Raw genomic sequence first — 19101 nt, 5'->3', positions numbered from 1 at the left:
TGGCAGTGGATGGCAGGAGTCCAGGGGAAGGTTGCATGTTGAGAGGCAGATGGCAGGGTGGTGAGGGTTTGCAGTGTTTTCTCTCTTTGTAAAAGTATACCTGACCAATCCAACAGCCTGGTGCAGATCACAATGAGGCATTCTCTGCACTGAGGCAAACTTCAGCTGCACTGCAGCTACACAGCAGAGCCAGTAACAACACACACACATACACACACATACGCAAACATGTATGTACACAATCAAACGTGCGTAATCAGACATCAAATTTAATTATTTTCTCAGTGCAGGATGTCAGTTATTGATGTATTTTTTATTTTTTTTAAGACTACAATTTTATATTAAATTGTCTGTTTTGCCCTTTCTGTGTGTGTGTGTGTGTGTGTGTGTGTGTGTGTGTTTTCTCAGGTTTAATGAAATGGTGTGTTCAGATCTGAATTCGTTTAAACCTCTACACAGACAAAAACGCCTTTTTGATACATTTAGTACATTTTATGTATTTTAAATAGATTTTTATAATTGACTCTATCTATAGGACGATACCATTGTTTTATGAAAAAAACTGCTAAAGTAAAGCTAAAACAACAAGTTCCCCAACTTGAACTCTGAACTTGAACTTGAATGAGGATTTTTTTTTTTTTTTTTCTGGATCTCCAATGAAATTGTATGTTAGATTTATAATTTCCTTAGAATGTATTAGTTACAGAAAAGTTTTACATTTTTTTGATGCAGAAAAATCCAGCTGACAACACCTCAAAAGTTTTTAGTGCTCATTGGATTGAAAAATGCCAAAATGAGCACAAAGGAACGAAATTGTACAATGTGTAAAATTATTGTTCACCAGTGCTGAAAATAATTGCAAGAAATGATTATGCAATTATTAGAATTAATTTGGTTTACTTTTAATTTGCTGTGTTTGATTTGTATTTGATTTAGACATATTTGGTGCAGATCACATTACATTATTTAAAAAATTAAATGTGCTAAACAATCTCCTCTCTTACTTTACTTTAAAGAAGGAAATTGTTGTGACAAAACTTTTAAAGTCGTTCAAGTTCCAGAAAGGTCGTTCTTGCAGAGTGAAATAAAATACTTTTCTTCTGCTTGCGTATGTCAGAAAAAATACTAGAGCACAAAACAGAACAACTGTAAATGATAAGATGGGTTTATATTTTTTCATACATTTTATTCAACTTGTGAATAATACTGTAATGGTGCCTGAATACACAGCATCACCATATTATACTGTGTGTGTGTGTGTGTGTGTGTGTGTGTGTGTGTGTGTGTGTGTGTGTGTGTGTGTGTGTGTGTGTGTGTGTGTGTGTGCGTGCGTGCGTGCGTGTGTGCGTGTGTGTGTGTGTAAAGGTGTATGCAGGCATGCATGTGCTTGTGTGTGTCCTTTACTTGGTTGCTTTATTACTTGCTGGTTATTTTAGTATTTTTTGTAATCATATTGAGGTTATTTCAACATGTTTTTTATCTTTGATAGCAAAACCACTAATCAGCTCTCTCTCTTATTATTATTCTTTGAGTTTTTAAACTGCCGTTGTAAAATTTGTAACATATTTAAATATTTATTTCATACTGAAGTTAATTTCACATAATCCCCAAAACATATTTCGGGGCAGTTGTACTTCAGTTGGTTAATTTCGTACAATCTCAACTGCTCCAAAAACTGTTTTATTTGTTATTCTCAATAGTGTTGTAAGCATGAAAAAGTATATTCGTGCAGATAAAAGCCATTGCCACATGCCTTGGACACCATATATTTAAAATCTAATTTCACACCATGTTCATTCATTTAATCACCAGATTAGAACAAGACAATTCAGGGGTGTAATATTATTGTTTTGTGATCCAGCCAGAGATGAGAGACGATTTTGATGTTTCCTGTTGTGGACTTTAATGTGGTGTAGAAGCAGTGACTGTATAGACTACTGTACGTCTCCAGATCTGAGTAGTTCTGCCAGATACTTTTGAAGTGCTGAGTGTGTGGTTTAGGTCATGTGCCAGTGCTCAGTGTATTCTTACTAGTGCAACACACAGCGAAAATGAGTCACTCACCAGTGCAGCACAGCAATAAGCCACCAATACACTGCTTCATTTGTTAAGTGGATAAATTGGTATTTAAGATTATGTGATTTTGTTTCATTTATGAGCTTGCTGTGATGTTGTGAATTCCATCCAATTTCCTCCTGGCTAATATGAAATCCAGATTGGAGTGGTGAATGGGGGCCAAGTGAGCACTCACTGTAAATATATTTTTCTGCCATAATAATTGAGCCTCTTTTATTTCTCCCGCTAAAACGTTTTCAGTGTGCCGTTTTAAGTACAATAAAACTGAGAAGCCTGGCATAATGACAGTTATATTGTATGTCTGAGCTCTCTGGAGGACTGTCAGGCTTAGGGGTTTGATTGACAGACTGAACTGCCTGGGCTGCATGTTACTAAACATGCATACATGTAGTCCTGTAAGAGGATTTGCATGTTGTCTCCAGTTTACTGACATTTAATTTGCCATATATTTAATCAGCGGGGCAATGCTACAGCATGGATTCAATGTTAAAATGTTTTTTTTATTTGATTTTTTTCATATTAATACACTCGACTCTAAATTTGATTTTCAATTGATTTTAACATATTTTTTTCTGATCGCAAGACAAAATTAAGGCCAGAAATGTAGACCAAAATATGACTATACATATGTTTATATATATGTGTTATCAATACGACCGGTCCGCAGTCTCCCCTGTGATTTAGATCCAGGACTTTTTCTGACGGACTATAAGCAGTGGTGCAAAGTAACTAACACTATGCAACAGGTTGGTGCAAATGGAGGTGGATTTAAATTTCCCACTTTGGCAGCCCGGCACATCTAAAGGTTACAGTGCAGTCTGCAAAAAAAAACCTGAGACAACTGCTCACATTGTATAGTTCTTCTGAATAATAGTAACATCTGCTTTGAGCTTTTGTTTGGCAGTTGTCAGTCAGTCAGTTGAGAAACCTGTTTGAATCTCCTCGAGGTAACGACTTGTCTGGTCCGATTGGGTCTTTGTGGTAGAAGCTGGACGGGCTCCCTGTTGCCCCACTGTACTCTGAGTGTGAGAGAGCAGATGGACGGATCTACAGTGGCCACTACAGGCTGGGGCGTACTCATTACAGGAACAGCACTACAGTACAGTAGGAAGTAGGCCAGGCCTGAAAGGAGAGGAGGAGAGGCTGGACAAAGAGGCTGAGACCCCGATACGCACTCGCTCATATACCGTACGGTATGGGGGTTGTTGTCGTGTATATGCATAATTATTGCACAAAAGCACACTTTTCAAGGCTCAATAAACAGAATGATTGCAGACACGTATGCCGATCGCACTCGCACACAAATCACGCTCATGCACACATACACACCACGGCCCCTCAACCTGCTTTTCCTCACTTCTCTCGTCATACATGGAAGCCATTAGTCCATTACCCCCTTGACTACTCGGGATCGGGGGCCATTTTATTCTCCCCGTATTAATCAGGATGTCAGCTGGGAGTGTCACATGTAATTTATCCACAAAACCACAGCAACTCCGCAGAGACAGTGAGTGCAGTCATAATGACATAATTTTGGACAGGGGGAGAGTTTCTCGGCGGGGGGGACAAATGATGTAGATTTTCCTCCCCTATACCTCCCCCTCCTCTCCTCCAGACGTTCTGGAACACGGCCTGAGCAGCTCTCACCTGGTCGCTTTACATCATGGGGCGTTTAGCTGAGGTCGAGGTGTTATTTTTCCTGGGTCTGTTTACCCAAAGGCAATTTTCTTACACGCTTGCTGTACAGCCGGAGTCTCAAAAAGCATTTAAAGAACTCTCACAAGGGAATTCATCTAAAGTTCAATGTTTAGATTCGTATTAAGAGTCATTCAGTGATCGCCCTTGACCGCTCTGTGTATTCAACGTGTGGACTCTTTACAGCATCCCGTGTGAGTGACTCTCAGCACACATCGTCAGGATAGCTGCTTGTTTTATGTACCTGCCAGGCAAAGCGATATTCCAGATAACGCTGCGCTGCGCCCACTCGACTTTTCTTTTCCAACGCTCATATATTTCTCCAGCTTTTGGCCTCCGCTGTCGCCAAGGCAATTTAGTCATAGAGAACCTGCAGACTCAGCAAAATTGTTCCACTTGGAGGTAGAGTTAGAAGTGTTGAAAGACCTCGCCTGCAACTCTCCAACTATCAAAATACTGTAGCTCCCTACCCTTACCTCAGCCCCGCCTCATCACTCTCTTACTGTTCATTGGTGCTGAGCTGAATTAGTGATGCGGTGGCTTGAATCTGCCTTTGTTATGGTATGGAAAAATGTGTATTTACTATAACTCCGATGTGCTTTGGCATGTCATTTCTCAAATTTTCTTCTACTGATATGCCTGTGCTTTCTACGGTGTAATTCAGAACTCCAGTGATGTTTATATTTTCAGGTTTCCTTGTTTACACTGCTCTGAAATGGCAGAGGGACCAAAAGTTTTGAGCTTTTAAAACCAGACTACAAAATCTCAGTTTTAACGCACGCAGCACATATATGTAATGTTTTTTTACAATACTCGCAGCAATCCACGTGCAATACTGTAGACTATCTCCTCTGCACACACTCACCCAGGCTTCATGAGTCATCAACATGCATATGCACACAAACAACACACACACAGACACACAGAGTGCAGTGAGTGCACAGCTCAGACATGAATCTCCCTCCCTGGGCTGGAGGAGTTGGGTTACTCATGAGCCCATAAACATGTGCTGGCGGCGGGCCAGTGCGCTGCACTGTAATTACAAACGTTAGAAACAATATATAAAAGACCCTTCCCCGGCAAGGCCATGTCCTGCGCTGCAATTAGCATCCTTGTACAGAATTATCACCCTTCAGCAGCCGCCGCCACACTGAGTGGGGGCCTTTAATTGGCAGTGTCCTCCTTGGTCTGCTAGAGGACAACCCTCATGTCTCTCTTTATCTCTTTTGCCCTCTTATTTTTCTGCAATCGAAGATTCGACTAATGATGACTAACTACCTCTGCCTTCCTTTGTGTCATTTCACCTCCACGGCTTGGTCGCAGTGTCGCACGCCTACGCGCGCACGGAAAAACACGGGCACGTATCAAGAAGCAGCCTCATACATTAATGCCGCGCAGTCCGTACATGCCCTCATGTGTGAACATGAACATACTGTGCCGCATGTGCAGAAAATCGCTTATTATGCTCACACGTACACGCATATGCGGCACTTCACCCACGCACATGACACTGTAGGCTCTCAGTAATACGGCGTGCCAGAGTGTGTGCACGTATGCGGCGAGTGGGTGCTACTGGGCAAGGCCAAGGCCATGGCGGAGCTTGTGTGTTGGTGTTGGGTGAGCATGCGGCAGCGAGAGTTGGCCGCTGTACAGGCCGGCAGAGAGGGTGCGGTGTGTTACATGTTCCACTAATGAGTTTCCTTGGCCAGGCAAGACCGTGGGGCGAGCTTATTAGTAAACAGGCTACAGAGAGGAGCCCCTACAGCCCTCTGCCGCCGCCGCTGCTGCTGCCGCTGCTACTGCTGGCTCTCCAACTGATCATTCTGTTCTTCTGCAGCTTCTCTCCATTGTTTTCTCTTCCCCTCTGTTTCCGTTGCTGTGAATTGTCTCTCCCTTCAACTCTACAATTCTCACTCTGTTTTTTTTTTTTCTCTCTCTCTCTCTCTGTCTTTCCCCTCTCTTGTAGGCAGCAAGATTTTGACTTCAGCCACAGGCACAAACAATTTGGCCAACAAGTGAAATCACAGACAGACAGGCTGGCGATCGCGGCAGCATAGTAAGTACAATAATCTATTCTAAATTTAATATGTTACGTAATGATGTATTGTAATGCGGTTGTATTGTCTTGCATTTCATTTAATTAGATAAAGTCTGTAATTAGATGCTGCGTAAGTTTCATTTGTTGTATGCATGGCATGTAACTTGCTGTGTCTACATCTATTTTCCTTCTCTCCCTGAGACTTATTATAATGTGAGCCTGCATTAGATTAAATCATAATGACTGTATATTGTGCCTTTGAAAGGCCAAGTGGTCCCAATGGCTTGTTAGCGCAGTAGATTAAACAAAAAAAAACAAACAACAAAAGCAAACATAATCTTTAGTGCACAGGCCCAGAAAACACTCAGGGTGTACTCTTAATTATCCACCAGGCGTACAAAGTCTTGACTCTCTCTGTGCTGAGGCCTGGATCTGTTAGAAAATGGCTTCCACTCTGTGCCTTCCAGCTCTGAGCTCCCTGCCGCCATTTTGTGTATCGCTGCCAAAGTAGTCAGGTAGCAGGATGAGAGGGACAGAGTAAAGTGGGGGAGGAAAAAGTGGGTGCAACTGGATGCTGGGTTGAGGAGCAAATTAAAATAAACACGGAGGAGTGGTAGGAATTGGAGAAAAAGAGGGGCTTCAATGCACAACGACCGAATGTCTTTTTTTTTTTCGGCTGGATAGAGGTTTTTAATTGTTGCCGACTGACTGCATACAAACAAGCAGCCTCCCCTCTGGACCCTTCCCAGCTCTTCTTCTCGAAGGGCAGACCTTGGGTGGACGCCATAAACGGTTCTTTTCCATTGGGGCAAATGTGCTGGCAGGGCCCACAGCTGCATGACCCCCTTCCACCCTCCATCAGTCCTCTATCTCTCTCTTCCACACCACCCGGTAGCCTGGCCTCCGTAGTAACACAACCTGCCCTCTGATCGCACTCATACTCTGGGGTAAAGCTTCAACCTCTGCTCATGTACCTGTCTCCACCCTAACCACAGCACACTGTTAGCTGTAGATTCAATACTGACCGTGCTAGCGTCACAAGCACTTAATAACCCCAGGCCCCATCCAATAGCCTCTAGCTACAGTAGCTAACTGCCTGTGACTGTGGAAGCCTGCATGTGCCAGGCATTTGACTACATGTGCAGATGTTATTTAAATCCTCCTCTCATCTGACCACAAGACCACAGATACTGTATTACACTTCCAGTAGGTGCCTGCTGTTGTTGTCTCCTGACCAGCCCATTGCTGAACTTACCCAACATTGTTGCTCAAAATTATTTCGTTTTTTTACTCTGTTTGGAGTGAATCGGAAGATCAGGGAAAGGAGAGACGGAAAGGGTGACAAAATGAGACATTTAAGGAACTATTTGTCATTTGACACACGGCTGCATTGCAAACTTAAATATTTACTTATAACTGAGGTAGCATAATCGACGTTGGGAACTGTTTCAGTCTAGCAAACCCAATATCCATACATCACACAATGATTTTCTTCCATTACCAGTCACATTCACACTTTAATATAGCCCGTGGAATCAGTCTTTGGGGGACACGTACATGATTGGGGGGCATTTTTTAACTTGATCAGGTGAGCTGTGAGGCCAACATCTAATGGCATTTCTGGTAAAAATGTAGAAGACATGAACATGTGTGCAGTATACAGTAAGCATGATCTGATGTTGCTTTGTTGGTGTTATTCATGGAACATCATTAATTAATGTTAGTATGAATCATTCTAACAGACCAATCACGTTCATGTAACGTCATAACTTTGCAACTCGGAAAAAAAAGACTGGAAAATACACATATAGCAGAAGCCTCTTTCCTTTGTTGCACGTGGTTAATGCTTCGTAAAGATACATTGTATGACAAAGCAACCTTGATTAAATATAATCTTAACTGTGATGGAACATTTCATAATGGGGGAAAAAATAACTGGACTAAATATGTGAGCAATATGTTCTAATCAGGATACAAACCCTGGTCTCAAGTGGGTTAAGTCAATCCTGTACTTAACCCTTTCAACTCTTGCCCCAGATGTTCTTTTTCCTAATTTGAAGTTATGGTCCTTGAGCAATATTAATTGTGATGTTCCAGGAAGAACACCACCACTACACATAGCAAAGCTATGACATCACAATAATGTGATGGATCAGTTGCAGGTAGGTCCTGGATTAATATTTATTATTATGTTCCCCAACACTGTGATATCAGATAGTCCCATACTGTAAATGTACAGAGAAAGTACCTTGTCACTGGGGCAAAATGTTAAAAAAAAACAAAAAAAAAACCACTAATGTATGTCTGGGTGCTATGTCTGGGTGCTATATCTGTTTGCGGCCTGAAGTGATGCTATAAAAACTGCAGTACTGTATCAGTGTGTATCTTTGCTGGCATGTAACCGATTTAGACTCAAGGTGCAAAATATAGCAGAGGTCCCTCCAGCAGTAAGACCTGGCCTATTTAGGCCTGTCACAGCCAAGCTCTCATTGAGACAGACAGACAGTCAATGGCTTAGCTAACAGTTCAGAAATCACTCTGTCCCCTTTGGCTCCCCACTCCTTAATCTGGCCATGTGTTTGCATATGGGACACCGTGGCCTCCATATTGTGTTTGTGGAATGAATTATGAATGCTATTGCATAACCGTGGCCTGTTTCTGGGGCATATCTCTACAGCATCTACCCAGAGACCAAAGCATGAATACATTTACCCGGCCTAGACCCCTTGGAAATGATCCTGTGAAGCTGGCCTGCCTGCGTTTGTTTATGGTTATATAGAGCAGATGGCCATGCAACATGGTCACATATCACACACTGGCTGCCTCGCTGGCACTGCCACACACATAAATTCTTACAGGCAGAGATGTAGGACTATTTGAAGGGGATTCAAGTCCACAGAAATTCATTCATTATTCTTCTACAACTCGCAGAGGGAAAAGTATTAAATCTCTTCATCGGAGTACATTACTGTATATTCTCCCTCTTGTTGGCAGCAGTCCTGGAACTATATGCACTGGAGCTAATAACTGCTGCCAAATCAAGCTTTTCAATGCTAGCTGTGGTTAACTGTGCTGTATTTAAAGCCTTAGCTTTCAGCTGTAACTGCGAACCACTGAAGTGAGTGTGACTACAGCCAGCTGTAGCCCAGGGGTAACAAGCTCTTCAAGGTTACAAACTGTACAGATCCCTGTCTGCGTACTCTGGCCCTCTGTCTGTCAGCTGAAGTTCATATCCAGGGAGAAAGGCATTTGTCCCACCCTCTAAATATAGCTGGCGACAGATGCAGCTCGATGGGGCACTGCCCAAGCTGAAAGGGGCCCTGCAGGCAGGCCACAGCAGAGCTGGGCATGCAGACGTGTCAGGACTATAGACTTCTCCTAATAGACAGAGACCCCACAGGTCACCGGCAGCCACATGGCAATGCACATTTCACCAGCGTCCATTAGCATGGCGTCACGAAGGCTGAGCCTGTGATTCTTTATGAGAGCATAAAATAAACATTTTTTGATGTATTTCTTAGCGATGTGGGAAAATATCACAATCAACTTTGGTGAACTTGAACTTTGGTGGAAAACATCGTCTTCTGATGGACTTCAAAATCTTCTGATGCATGATCACGATTTAGGTAGTTATATTTCTTATGTGTTGTTGAAAGTTATTAATGCAAAATATCTATTTGAACTACTTATTCAATTCTTATACAATTCTATTAACCGGAACGAGTGCCATGAGCTGTATTCTGGTTCTGCTGTATACATCTGAGACACTGATACAGATTCTCTCTATCTTAATAATGAGGAAAGCCGCTCAAGCATGTGCAAATATCTCCTGATACAGAAAAATAAGGGATAAGGTTAAGGTGAAGGACGCATCGGAGTGTAGTTCGGCAATGTACCATTTACCAAGTTGAAAAAACTAAAAAGAAAATCATTTTTATAGTTCCTATGGTCATATGGTTTGGAGTCTAAATAGGCTCGACCACCATAAGAACTCAAGCACACTCAAGCACAAGGACTATTAAAGGCATCTTGATATGCTTTTTGAGGATACCTGCCAGCCATTTATAAACAAAAGGTCTACTTGCAGACCTTCCTATAGGCCTGCACCCTGCTGGGCATCCTGCAGCCTTACCATGTATTTGTGCATGTAAGTGTGTGTATGTTTCTCTATGTACATGTGACTGTATACTGTGTGCGAGAGATGAGAAGCAGCTGGCAAGGTTGGGCTGAGTGGTCTGGGCGACCCCTGTTGCGTTCCCTGTCATTACAATGATTGGGGTCGTTTTTTACCTCTAAAGATGGGGCCGGGGGCCGCTCTGGGATAAGCTAACTCTACCTAATCCAGCCCTCTTCACCTGGCATGTTTATGGCTCTGCTGGGGGGTGGAGGGATAGAGGGAGGGAGTAAGCCACTGGGGCCGGTTCATCTCACAGCCTGACAGGCAGACACACATATTATGCACGTAGGCGTGAGCGCGTACACACACCATCACACATGTATACATACCGGCAAGTGATCCAGGCCCGCCAACCCCACACCTGCACAAGTGGTTACAGCACGCATGCATTAATGTATACCTGTGGCTCCACAGACACAGACCCTTAGGCACAAACTGGACAGTACATTCAAACACCTACATATAGACTCATAAACTCTCTTCACAAACACACACACACACACAAGGTTTGCGAGCTCAATATCTGCCTCATGCAGAGGTGACGGGGAGGTCAGCCTGTCTGACTTTGAGCAGAATCCCCCTGTGGCTTGCCCCAGCCATCCCCCCTGGCATGTGTAACAGGACCTGCCCATGCAGCCTCTCCTCTCCCCCCTCCCCAACTCCTGTCCTCCCCCTCCTCCCACTGCCTCCCCCCTGGCCCTGGTATAAATAGATGGGTCATGCCTGCTGTGCTACCCAGAGGGGGCTGCGGGGGGCCACAGAAGCCATGCTTCCCTTTATAAATGCTCCACCGTGTCTATGTGGATTCCTCCTGTCTGCGCCCAGACACCACTTCACTCGGAGCAGGGCACACATGTAGTTGTATACAGACAAGAGAGAAATGTATGCACACGAGCGTCTAGGTATTTCTGACCAGATCCCTGGTGTAAGCGAAGCCGCTCATGTATAAACACGAGGACTGATGAACACATGCGCAGCCCATCATGTGCAGACATCAACAAAAGTTAACCTGACGAGAAATCTGAGGAGGGGTCTGAAAAAGAGTCATTCTTCTTGAAACTCACCAAGTTAAGAGGTTAAATAAAGATGGAGAGTCAATAACTGTGAGCAGACTGTCTATACTGCATGCCACTTTGACTTTTTTATCATTTAGTACCTTTTTCTGCTGCTGATTACTTACAGTGCCTCCAGGGATATAAACATGCATCTCTACAAAGTTATGGGAAAATTATGATATAAACCATCTTGCAGTGGGATCGCACCAGCCACAGCACCTGTCATGTTCATCTTCTGACCCATGACTTCTCAGTTTGTCATCTTTGAACTCGCCCTTCATTTTGAGCATTTTTGAATATTTGATATGACTCCTTGTGACACTAACACAGTGTCACAATCCGTCCACAGACAGACAAAGTTAACTCTAGCAGCTCGCTGGACTGGACACAAATGATTGGAACTGTGTCGATCTCCCCTTCCTACTTCCCACCTCCCGTGTTCCAGCGCCCTCGCCTGAACGACACCCATCTTCCAACTCGATCTCAAATACACACCTGTTAAGTTTTGTGACTGTATCTTGCGTGATTGTGACGCTAATGTGCTGAAAAAAAATCTGCCCACAGACGGACAGAACACCTGGCAAAATAATCAATCCCTTCTGTGTGAGTTCCCTTTCCGAAAGGTGCCATGATCACACACAGAGACTCACAAAGTGAATACATTACCAGCTGTCATGGCTGCTAATAAGTAAATGTTTGATCACAGAATGAACGGACAAGTATTTGATCCTGACTTTCCACCCTTGAGAATTTAAGCCCTCAAGATTTGCAGTGTGATTTGGACACATTTCTGTTTGCCTCAGAGCTACCCAGGTTTCATGGAAAGCTCTATTTATTGGTCGTGCACTTGCCCAGGTGGTCATTTGACATGCTGGATGACTTCATGTTAGACCTGTAAACTGTGGTGACGTTGTTATATCATTATCATGATATGAAACCATGAATTGTCTCGATATCATTATATGGGGATATGGCAGAAGCGTTCTCTTTGCCTGGTTTAAAATGCTGCATCGCAACAAAGTGATGCCATTTTCTGAGCTGAGTCTACTTGTTTAAATACTTGCCTTTACCCACTTAGTGATCCCCATTATCCACATCTATATCCGCAGTACTGATGAGTGTTTATCAAAAAATCTCCTTGTGTTAATTCTTTGCAAAACTACTTCCTCACAATATTGTTAAAATATCAGTATTGAGTTAGTGGTAAAAAAAATATTGTGAAACTGAATTTTCTTGCTCAGTCCTAACAACAACAAGAAATTTCAAAATATCAAGATGTATATCCTGTATCGCAATATAACCCAAAAATATCACAATATCATTTTAAGCTCTAACCAAAACCCTAAACACATGTCAAGTGTCTAGAGCCTAGTGGAGCCGTCTACACTCAACAAGTGATTTAATCATCAGGTTTTTAATAATAGCGTGGTGGATACATTGAAATTAACAGAAAATAATTATGATTGTGGAGGCACGACTGTCCAACTTCTTTGTTCCTAATTCCCCGCCACGCTGAATGACCACAGACCACCAGAGCCCCTCGACGATCAGGTTACAAGGTTACAGCGCTCCACTCCATCTTACTATCACAGCAGTGAAACTCAGCTTCAGTATTGATTGATAGGCACTGTAGCACTTAGACTGAAGTGTGATTGAGTTAAAGTGGCTCTTTAAGCAGCAGTGTGCGCCTTTTGCTGCGAACGCAGTGTGAAAACGTGATGAGGTAAATGAAAATCATGTTTTGCATTCTTCCCTCTAAAGGGTGTTTTTCCTTTTTGTGTGTGTGTGTGCGTGTGAATGTGTGTGTACACGTGTGCAGTGTGCACTCCACACTGTGTCCTCGTGTGCGTTGACGTACTTGTTGATGCGTTGTCCCAGAGTGTAAGTGTGTCTGTGTGACATTATGAGTCGATGAGGTGTAGAAAGCAGGACTTTGCACCCCAGCGCTTCTAAACAGCTAATGGAGGTGCGAGGCTGGAGCGGTGTATCAGTTACAGACGCTGTGCTTTCAAGTGAAGGAGTGCTCGCTGACTTTGCACAATTTTAAGATGGCTGGATTTTCTGGTGGACAAGCTGTTAGGAAATGAGGTGTTTTTAGATTGTATTGCATAACTGTGTAGAGAGCGCTAAACAAGTGTGCACAAGGGTACGTGTCTGTATGTGTGTGTGTGTGTGTGTGTGTGTGTGTGTGTGTGTGCGAGTGCGTGTGTTTATTTGTGTGTGTCCCTCTCTGTGTCTGTGTGTGTGTGTGTGCTTGCGCTGCATATTGGCCCTTTGCAGTACGTGTGTGTGGGAGTGTGAATATTTCCCTGTCACTGGATGATAGCAACTGGCTTCACTTGAAAGCAATAGCTTTCCTGGACCATGCACTGTGTTGGTCGGGACCCCAGAGCCATCTACTATATTAGATTGAAGTATGTCCAGTCAGCAGGCTGAGAGGACAGTGTGCCTCGACCTTACCTTATGAAGTCTGGACCCCTCACGGCTCAGGGGTTTCGCAGTGCCGCACAATGAGAACAGACTGTGATATGAACCGCGATATCCAAACTCTTCCAGCCTTCTCGTCATTTTAAGTGTGAACAGTTAATTTTCTTCTTGAACTTTTAAGTAAACTTCCTCTGTAGAATGTTCCCTGCATCTGCTCATTACCTTCGCCAAGGTGGTTACATTTTCACCATTGTATGTTAGTTGGTTGCTTGGTTGGTTGGTTGGTTGGTTGGGTGTGCCAGCAGGATTAACAACTATTGAATGGATTTCCATGAAATTTGGGTGGAGGATGGGTCAGGACCCGGAGTAGAACCTGTTAACTTTTGGTGTGGATCCTCACTTTCCTTAACATTGCGAGATAGGGCGTCCTGGAGCGATTGTGATTCTGATGGAAAAAAAAAAAGAATCTGGCGTCTTTAGGTGGCTGGTATGTTTGAGTGAGTACAATTTGGTTCTTTATTTTTATGAGTGCTGTTGAGTTTGATATTGGACTCCGTCTGCCTGAATTACGGTGTACTGGTGGAGGTATGCGCTCTACTGAGTGCCTTTCTAGTTTCGTTCTGCTCTTACATGTACATGTGTGCATACTCGGGGTTGCCATACTGTATCTCTCCCTTTGTCAGCTTAGCTCTGTCTGCAAAGTGTCTGTGTGTTCCTCATGTGTGTGTGTGTGTGTGTGTGTGTGTGTGTGTGTGTGTGTGTGTGTGTGTGTGTTTGTGTGTTACCCTCTACGGACGTGTGCTTGTGCATACTTACAGTCCACTCATCCACTGCTATGGTGTACTGTAAGTACGGCAGTGTTGAATAATGCAAAGAGCCTCAGACTCACCACTGAGCAGACACAATGGGGCCTCTCAGCTCAAGACATACCATTCTGCATTGTGCTGTGCTGTACATTAGTGCCTCCTTGGACAGAATAATATTACTGTAGAGGACCGTGCTGGCAAAGATTACCCTGATATGACTTGATTCAGCTGATTGTGTGACGGTTAAACATGTCAGATGGTTTGTTTTTCCTAACTTCTTACAACCAGTCAGAAAACACCCAGGTCAAGACTGTCGGTCACTGGGATGTTCAAAATTGATCCAGCACAGAAATCTAAAAATCATTGTCTTGAAGTTTTTCTCTGTTTCCTTTGTTGCAGAGGTAACAGATTTTGCCTGTCGGGAGAGGAAGGCTACCTGACGCGCTGCTGGAACCGTGATGGAGGGAGGGGGAGATACGCCAGCGTCCCCCATCCCTCCCGATCGCTGCGTGTTACAGAGCAGGTGAGAAACATTAACAGCGGCAGCAGCTGCGGCCCTCTGCTCCACACATGTGGGCCAGGATATGAGCTCGCTCCAGCTCGCCCACTGTCAACACTGGTCACTAATGTTAACACTCTCCTCTCTGAGACTCACAAACAGTGCTGAGAAAAAGGAGGAAAGGATACATTACGTCTTATTATTAGATGTTTCCTTCTAATTTACTGTGTGTACAGTGTGCCGAGCCTCTATGCTAGACTCAAACTGTTAATTCAAGCTGCATTACGTGGACCCTTATATTCCACTGATGAGCAGAATAATAGTCCGAGCAGAATATGAGTGCCTCACGAAACCACCTCAAGTGGAGGAGACAGGCCCAATCAGAAGACAAATTGAGAGGCGGTGGAGAAAACGTATGAAAATCCATTTGTTGCCACACGTGGGTGTAATGTTAGGTGACATGAACGAGTTTCCAGGAGGGTCAGAAACATGGTGCATGTGTAATGTTACAACTTCAACAACAATCACCTCAAGTTGTGCTCAATCTCAAATCTTCTGAAGTTGCCACGAGAAGCTCTAGCTGGTCAATCGCTTGTTAAAGTTTAAATTCAAACAATTGTTGTATTCTCAACAAGAGGTATACAAAATGTACAAAAACTGACCATCGTGTGTCAGGCAGTTTGGACACTTAACAATCACTTTGCACTTGTCAAGAAGAAAAAAAATAAATAAATAGGACATTTGTTTTTTCTTTTTAAGCCAGTGAATAACTTTTTTTCACAGGCACTTCACTATTACAAAGCAAAGATTTGAGGTAATGTGGGGAAAACGGAAATGTGTTTTTAAACTATATCTCTCTAATCTTCATTATTTGCCACCAGCTTTGAATGCAGACTGCATTTAATATAAACAATATTAAATGAACTTAACATCTGAATCGTTCTTATGATGGATGTCAGAGCACCCTCTAAGTTATTTACTGGTCAAATTTGAATATGGAAATACTTTGGCTATCAATTTGCTTGCAGCATATGCACCCTGCTGGATCATTTGAATTCCCCTTCAGTGTGAGCCGTGAACCGAGTGACCTGGACGTCACACTGTGTTCTGAACACACAGGCTCCCGTCACACCGGTGAGATGTCCCAGGGGAGACTGGCATGTGTATTTGTGTTTCTGTGAATCATAACCGCTGTTTTGTATTCATCGAGGTGTGTCAAAGCGGATTACCTGCATGAATGGGGGACCTGAGGCGACTTTGTTTTTCAAGACTGTCCTTTGGGGTGAGGTAGTAGGTTGTATAGTTTTAGGGTCGTACCCTTCCTGTCAGATAACTATACAACTTACTGTCTTTCCTGAAGTGGCTGTAATGTCATCAGATGCCATTGTTGGAGCTTTTTGGAACTGGATCAACACTGGAATGTGCGTGTTTACCCGCTGACAGCTTAGATAACATAACTCATTTGCAGCGTTTGATCGAGGTTGGTCACAGTATTTGCTTCAGGCTGTTTCTCATGGTTGCTTGTTCAGACTTTTGCAGGTTCTTTTTGTACCGAACAAAAATATTTTCATATCTCAACAGGCATTGCAGATTGTATGCGCTGTAACTTTTGCTCAAACCTACTCTCGCTTAATTCACTTGTTTATTATTTATAACCGTTTTCCTGTCTTTTTGTATTTATTTTCTCACATGTGACCAAAAAAGGCTTTTATGATTTTTGTCACAGCTGCTTGCAATGTTATATTTTAGAAATTAAAGCAATTTGTATGAAATAAAGTGTGTCAGTGTTCCAAATGTGAAACTGTATGAGGATGTATTTGTACCGTGAGACATTGTCAAGTTTTATCTGTCACTCCGTCATGATGCTCTCCAGTATAAGAAACGTCACCAGCCTGTACGGCCTTTCTGATGTTCGAACAGGGTGAGGTAGTAGGTTGTGTGGTTTCAGGGTAGTGATTTTGCCCAATCAGGAGATAACTATACAACCTACTGCCTTCCCTGGAGGGCAGCAATACTTCGACATACAGACAACAGGTGGCATCTTTTTCACGGAAAGAAATCCAACACCAACACATCAAACCAGATGAACTGTTTGGCCCCGAGACGCCGGCGTCGCTTCTTACCTGAAACTTGGGCGTCCACAGCCACAGAGAGGACCAGCAGGTAAAGCCTGTTCAAGTCGGATTTGTCTTGAATCTTTTTTGTCCGCTTCAAACATTAATAAAAGCTAAGATCATAAATCAGTTTGTCTTTGGCATTTATTTCTGTTCTATTGATTTATTACCTCCGTCGAGGAGGTTATGTCCTCACCTGTGTCCATTTGTTGGTTTGTCAGCAGGATAACACAAAAGCTATTGAAAGACAAGACATGAAACCTGGATGGAGAAAGGGCCTCAGCCCAGAATAGACCCAGTTAAGTTTTTTTATGTGGATTCAGATAAAAGAACGGATCTTTCTTTAACATTGTGAGTTATGATATAATGCATGGATCTCAATGAAAAACAATCATCCAGCCATATTTAAGTCTCTGATATCTTTGAGTGAGGACAGTTCGACGCAGATGCTAGATCTGGGGATCTCAAATTATGGTTAAGCAGTTATGGGTGGTTTAAGATTCGGAGTGATACGGAGCTATTGAGTTTTATATTGGGTTTGACTTGATTGAATTGGCTTTGGGTCTTGGTGGAGGTATGTGCTCTACTGAGTGCAGCTGAATGACTGCCTTGATATTTCATTTAAATTACCAAATTGTGAAAATCTGGTCTCTAATGAAAAAAAAACCCGACATGACTACCTTCATCTTTTTCCTGGGATCAGCCATCAGCCCAGACAACCCGACCCCAGAGCGGAGCAGATGGAAAGGAGAACCGTGGCACATTCTCACCTCCTGGGCTACAGCATGATTCATATGGCAACAGATGATGGTTACAGTACTCTATCTCACTCCGGCCAGCACCAAACACACACACACACACACGGATGGATGACGAGGTGAGTGCCAGCCGGTATCAGGCCAACATGGAGCATCAGACATGCCTCACTGTCTGAGACCGCAGTCCTGAATCTCATATCAAGGTCAGATGTGGGGTTGTCATTCACGGTGAGAGCCCTCGCTCACCCCTCTATCTTCACTCAACAGTCATATAGCCAGTGATCAACTTTGAGTCAGAGGCAACTTATTAATAATACACATTTCACTTGAAGTACTATAACTCCACTGGCTCCACACAGCCACTTGCAATGGCTCGGTTTGTGTGTCACGATTTCCCACGAAATGTGCTGAGCTGGTCACACATTCGCCAAATGTCTCCAGCACAATGAGGAGGATTATATGACAGCACATCTCAAAGCAATAACAGCGTGAGAAAAATGAAATCTCTCGCTGTACTGTGTCCCATGTGTCTTGACCAGTGTTGCATGTGTTCGTATGTGGGCTGCACCCACTGCTGCGTAGCTGTCCCCCCTCCAGCCACCATATTGAATTGATTTGAGCCTTGGCCCCGGCAATAGAGCAAAGTGAGCTGAATACTAAGCCCGATGAGACAATGGCTCTGTGTGCATCATGTCTCTGGGGTTGCATCTCTAAAGGCCATCCTCCAGCCTTCTACTCCTCCGGCCTCAGCGCTTCACCAGAAACATTGCAAAAAGCTCTGACATCCACCTTGGGAGATTCATTTCCCATGCAATAAGGAACTAATGAAAAGCTTCTGAGAGTCGGTCTGCAACACATGAGTCAGAATTCAATAATATACTGTTGTTTTATACAAAGTTGCCAGGAATTTCACAGGAATAACACTCACAGCGCTGCTTTTCTAAGCCTTCGTATGATGTCATAGCTGTATAAATGGAATAGTGGTATTGATCGAATGTAAGTGGATAGGATTGAGGGCTCTGTGTGGGCAGGCCCCTCAAATAAACCACCGAGCAGAGTGCATTTGCTGAAATGAAGAAAAGCTAAGCCTGGTTCTAAATAGATTCAGCCACATTAATCCGTGCCACAGTGATTATGAAATGCAATATTCCATCTGAAATGTAGGGCAAGGAAACAGCATTTTTTTTCTTCAGGGTGCAAACACATTTAGTCCTTTTTCACATTTAGAATCTCTACAAAAAGAAACAGACAGTTTTACTATAATTAGTCCTCTAACTGGTAGAGAAGCTTTTACCAGGCCTCACTCATTCCGATGTGACAAAAGCGCCACCTAGAGGATGACATTGTGTGTTTGCAACTAGTTTACCCAAAACTATCATTCTCTTTCTCCACGTTGAATCATAGTATTCTCATTTCTGCCTGCTCCTGGGGCTGCAACCAACAGCAATTTCCATTA

The 19101-nt window shown here is 43.3% G+C and overlaps 1 long non-coding RNA gene across 4 annotated transcripts in view; it reads left to right on the top strand.

The window, feature by feature from the left end:
* LOC119025084 overlaps positions 1-17016 on the top strand; it is a 45285-nt gene extending 28269 nt beyond the window's left edge. For 3 of the 4 annotated variants that reach the window (XR_005076689.1, XR_005076692.1, XR_005076691.1), the window contains 2 exons: positions 5738-5827; positions 14674-17016. This is a non-coding gene — a long non-coding RNA (uncharacterized LOC119025084). The remainder of the gene's footprint in view (positions 1-5737; positions 5828-14673) is intronic. The other variant, XR_005076690.1, reaches the window with a different exon arrangement.
* Positions 17017-19101: the final 2085 nt, after the last annotated feature.

The sequence above is a fragment of the Acanthopagrus latus genome, chromosome 8, assembly GCF_904848185.1.
Source record: "Acanthopagrus latus isolate v.2019 chromosome 8, fAcaLat1.1, whole genome shotgun sequence".
Classification (NCBI taxonomy): domain Eukaryota; kingdom Metazoa; phylum Chordata; class Actinopteri; order Spariformes; family Sparidae; genus Acanthopagrus; species Acanthopagrus latus.
The sequence above is the reverse complement of the archived record's forward strand: the minus strand, read 5'-3'. Positions and strand labels throughout refer to the sequence as shown.